A 5,450-nucleotide genomic window follows, 5' to 3' on the forward strand; every position below is an offset into this window, starting at 1 on the left:
TATCCGTGTTCTTTGTTTTATTCTTTAAGGGATGGAGGGCGTTTCTACAGCTGGCCAGTTCTGGAGTTACTTAAATTGGTGGTACAGTTTTGGTTGTTCAATTTTGAAAATACCTGGTAGATCCTTTTGTGTACACCCTAAAACCAAAAGCCCTACAGCAAAGGCAAGGTTTTATTTCCCAGCTGGACTGCTGTCCTCAAGCACAATTCAAGTTACGAAATATTCTTTCGAGGATGAACATTCCCATGAATGGACAGAGAGCTGCTGCTGGTGGAGCTGTGCAGATAACTTGGAGCTGCGCTATTAACTTGCTGCTTCAGATCAGAAACCTGAGAATTTGTTTCTCTTCAGACATACGTAGCATGCCAGATCTGTAAAGTGTAACCTTTGACTGATGGCTGCTTCCCTTGTGCCTGGGCAAGTACACTCAGAGTCACCTCAGGCCAAAGGCACTAATTGAGAGAGGTACGATTCTTGCTGGCCTTCTGGTGTAACAGCAGTGGACAAAGGTTGCTGCAACTTTCAGGGGGCTTGCAATGACTCCCTTCAAACACAGAAATGAGGATGGCTTCACCATTTCAAGTGACAGCAAGATATGTTTTAGTAACCATCAGGCCTCTTCTTAAGTTTTACTGCTTTCCTACGTGGAAAGAGAAACTTGTGTCCATTAAATAATGGCGGTTAATCTTGGTAGAGCAGAAATGGAGAGGCATATATCACAAATTATTTATAATATCGCTGATCATATTCCTTCAACCACATGCCTCCACCAATGTGATGTTGTTTGTATAGTGTTCATTGGGAGGCTTTAGGAAACTGTATTAACAATCCTACTCGATGTTAAGTTGCCTCTGTTGGTATGTGCCTGTCACAAAAGGGTCTTTCATTCCGAGAACACATGATGTGTGTGGTATGAAAAGCCACATGTGCATCTAAGACCACAGGGGGAAAAAGACAGTTTTTCTTTTCATTATATTAGATCTACTGAAAGTGTGTCCCCTGGCCAGTATCATGTGACTATGAAAGAGCCTGTTGTAACACACTGATACATGGGGACAGAAGTGAGATTGACTTAGATGGGAGTGTTGGCCCTGACTTGACTGATTCTCATTAAATTCTTGCCATTAATTAAAGTCTCACTCTTAAAATCTTTATTAAGTCTTGTATCAAAGGAAATAATAGCTTTTACCAATGAACTACCGTAACACTACCCCAGAGGGATTTGCCAAAGCAGTGGGATGCAATGCACCTTGCTCAAAACAAAAGCAAGTGCACAGTTGCATGGACTGCTTTCCTTCTTCTGGGATCTGGATCAGTCTTGGCTGTTTGGTTTAGATCAATCAAAACCTGCTGTCTGTCATCCAACCGTGGTGGAGCAGAGTCACTGCATGGAAACTTTTTTGGGGTAGGCATCAGGACCAAAAACTACAGGCTGGCACGTTCTTATCACAATGGTTGTTAGTACATCTAATTATTTTAGTCTGAAAGAAAGAAGATATCCCAGAAAATGTACTTCAGAAAAAGTTTTCTTCCCAAAACCTTAAGCCTTCAAACTTACATGGCATTTTCAATTTATTTCCAGCCATGGAAACCGCAGTGTGTCCATTGCTTTATGCATTGGCATGACTAGCACTTTAAGAGAAAAGGAGTTCTGTTATGAACTTCCTAGTGGTATGCTGCAGGGACAAGGTAAAAAGTTTAAGTAGGATTACTGCATCAAGGAAAAAATGTTTATCAAGAAGTGCTCAGCCTGCCTCGTTAAAAATAATAAAGCACTCTGAGGACAAGAAAGTTCTTTGGTTGCGCAAGCTACTGCACAAAGCACTCCGTTTTCATGACTCTGTCAGCTGAAGTTTAGAAGCTACTATAGCACTTGGTCTGGGGACTATTTTTCAAGCACTCATACTGTTGTTTTATGGTGCAGTAAATGTGCCACTCCTTACTTTTTGTAATGTATGTGCAAACCTGGAAGCTGCTCTACTAACCAGCTTTCCCATGGTACTTTCTTACCTGAGTAATTCTGAAACAATCCAGCCTACTTCTTCCCTACATGAGATGCAATTCCTTCATTGTGTATATTGGTGGTTGCTGGTGAAAGACATGAGTCTGAATGGAAAGAGACCTGCTTCCACCAGAAACTGAACAAATAGCGGATGGTAATTTCTGGCACTGAGTTACCTTCCACCTGACGTGATGCACAGCACTCTGATAGTTGTATGGAGTCAGACAATAAATTGACAGGCGTAGTGCATTGACGTCAATATTCATATTCTCCTGCATAAGTCCCTTAAATCTTGATTTCTCTTAAAAGAATTATGTTCTCTGTAACATTTATAATGGACCCTTTTCTTTCTCCATTAGAGTCTGTGTCAGCATTCTCCTTCTCTGTGTTTTGCCTCAGGGCTCTTGATGTATACAAAGGCTCCTCTGTTTTCTGCTCTTAGTCACACGCTTTCACTCTTAACCTCAGCGCTATAAACTAAACATCCACCCACCATGGCTGGAGATGACCCTGTTTATGTCTGCTGCTCAAATCACGACAGCAACAGTCATGAAAGTATGTTCCATGGAGACAGTTAGCTCTTGATAACTGGACAATGAGTCTTGGCTTTTTATAACACGAGTTTTGCAAAAATTTCAGCAGAAATAAAGAGCCAGAAATAGTTAATGGAATCTGTAAAGTAATAGCTTGTTTCAATTCTGTTACTTCACCACCTTTTCCAACTACTGTAGATGATTCACTGGAACAGCCTACCATGCTATGGGGCCGTGAACCCAACCAGGGTGAGGGCAGGGGAGTGGGGACCGGGTCAGCATCCCTCCATTCAGCTGAGGGCTGCTGAGAAGGACACCACCACTCCAAGCCCAGCAGCAGTGTCCAGGAGTCCAGCAGCAGGTCATCCCACTCATAAGACCTTTCCATCTTCAGAGCACTTCACTGTCAGTCTCCTTGCCATGGATGCCAGGCAGGGCCCTGGTGGTGAGAAGGGCCCCTCCTGAGGAGACCACCAGCCTGTGGAAAGCAGGACGAGCAGAACGCCAGTTGGGAACATGAGAGAAAGGGGCAGAAACACTGATAACAATTTGCAGCATGGGACAACTTGTTAATTTCTTTATGAACAGCTGAAACTGGTCATCCAGCTGAAGTCAGACTTACTTCTTTGCAAGCACTACCAGACAAAGAGTGCATCAAGAACAAGGTGTGGTTCTCTATGAGGGGCTGCTGTTCTCCTGGCTGGGTCTCAGCAGATACTGCCAGAGGCACAGCCACACTGGGGGTATGTGGGCTGTTCTGACTCCTCCTGCCATCACCTGCTCTGTTCCCACTTTCACCATTTTGCAAAGGCCGGGAACAGAAGCTGCTGTGCTGCTGTCCTTGTAGAAAGCATTTCAATGTCTTCCCGGCAGTTCAGCCTACAACTACGCTGCAGGAAGTCCCGTGGCTCCTCACCAGCAGTGACTCGCTCAGCTCCCCATGCAGCTCTCGCAGCAGAAGTGGGTCACAGAGCTCACCCTGAATGTCACTGGTGTGTGTGCCAGCACTATCATTAGTTTGATTTTAAACATCCCAGGTGAGCATCTTTCCACTATTCCCCACAGGAGACTGATGTACCTCCTAATAAATCTCACTGACAGACGGTTTTCCACCAATATCCATCCTAACGTCTTCTGCTTAATTATATTCCAATACCCTACTTATATGTCCTTGTGTTACTTTGCAAGATTTTACCAAAGTCATTCCTATAGCTGGTGCACCTCCGAGCTCACTGAATTCCTTGCCTTGTCTTCAGTGTGCCTGCAGTCAGCTTTTTTGGTAAATGGAGAATGTTAGGGTGTCCAGCACTACACCTACTGGCTCCCCAGCAGGACAAGCAGGGAGGGCAGCCATCACCAAGGTATACCCCTGGCTATTGTGCCCTGAGGGGAACCTCACTGCTCCTTTTAGCTGCTGGTTCCAGAACTGAGCCATCTTTATCATCACCGCATGATCTCACTTTGCTCTTTGAAAGAAGAAGAAGAACCAAAGCAGAGCACCTGGCTTTTCACCATCCATTGATGGAGCTGGTCTGGGTGAGTATCCCTTGCTGGAGGATGGCTACCAAAGCTCACATCTATAGCAGGTCTCCCTGACTTCTTAGATGTGGATCAGAACTGCTGGGGTCCCACTGGGTTGTGATTAAAGGTGTTTGGAGTCAGTCAACCTGCTTCACACTTAATTAGAGTGGTTATGACAGACAAACATAAGGCACAGAATTAGATCCAACAAGGGGCATAGGTAACTAGCTGTCCCTTTTGGTACTGAAGTCCATATCCACAGTCTCATCCAGCTGCTGCATAACCCTGGAAAGGCTTTTTACATCCAGTTTCCCCAAGTGCCTAAAATTCTGCTGGAAGCACTGAGCATCTCAGGACCAATCTCATTCTTTGCCTCTCTCAGTTGAGGTATCTGCCAGGGTGGACTTTATCAGAGCACATCTTCAAACCAGTGTTCACAAAAGATGCAGAAGACAATCCTTTTTTCTCCAATGTCAGCCAATAGCCCATCCAAACTTGCTGTCTGTTGCTAGATGAGCTCTGAGCCTAGTGCTCTCTGCTCCCAGGAGAGCAACTGGTAAGGCTGAGTTGCTTCGAACTTCTTTTGACAAAGCTGTAATACTTGGATATTATGGTAGCCAGTGACAAGAGAAAGAGCAAACATGACCACTGTAAGGACAGGAAATCATGGCATGAATGTTCCATGTTCCAGTTACTGTTTATTGTCAGATGAATTTGAGGCTTCAAGCCTTTGAACCCTGATTGAGGAAGTGCCCTTTCTCAGGTATCCAGAGTCTAGAAAAAGTGTTTTACTGGGCACCACTGTCCATGTTCTCTTTGTGCCTCAGTGGCCCTCCTGCTTTCAGGGATCTACTGCTTCTGAAATTGCCTGGGGATCAGCTCAGGTGCCCAGGTTAGGGCAGTGGAGCTGATGGACAGGCTAGGCACCTGAAAGTCAAGCGCTGAAAAGATCAGAGGTAGGGCATTATCTTCCCTTTTGTCTTTGTGCTTCTACATTTTCATTACTGTGTAAAATAGGGCAGTGCATTTTGTTAATCTCAGAATAGATAGTGCTTTATAATGGGACATTATTTCTGGGCGTTGCACTTCTTTGTCTGCTATAAGATATGGTTTCTAATGTTTCATTTTTTTTTTTACTTGGTACTTGTCCAGAGCACTTCTTCATCTTGCCAGCTAGTGATTAGTTGGCTGTACTGAAAGGTTCAACACTTTGCTGTATGCTTACCAGAGGACATAGAGGAATGTGTGCTTTATATGGAGTAAAACATGTCCTAAGTGGGTTTAAAAATGGGTCATCAGTTACCCATTTAAGAATCAGTGCCCTTAAAACACATAAGGAAAAGTGCTCTACCTTTCCGGTACCATAATTTTTTTAACTTAATGATGGGTGGCAA

Source organism: Gallus gallus, chromosome 5 (assembly GCF_016699485.2).
Source record: "Gallus gallus isolate bGalGal1 chromosome 5, bGalGal1.mat.broiler.GRCg7b, whole genome shotgun sequence".
Classification (NCBI taxonomy): Eukaryota; Metazoa; Chordata; class Aves; order Galliformes; family Phasianidae; genus Gallus; species Gallus gallus.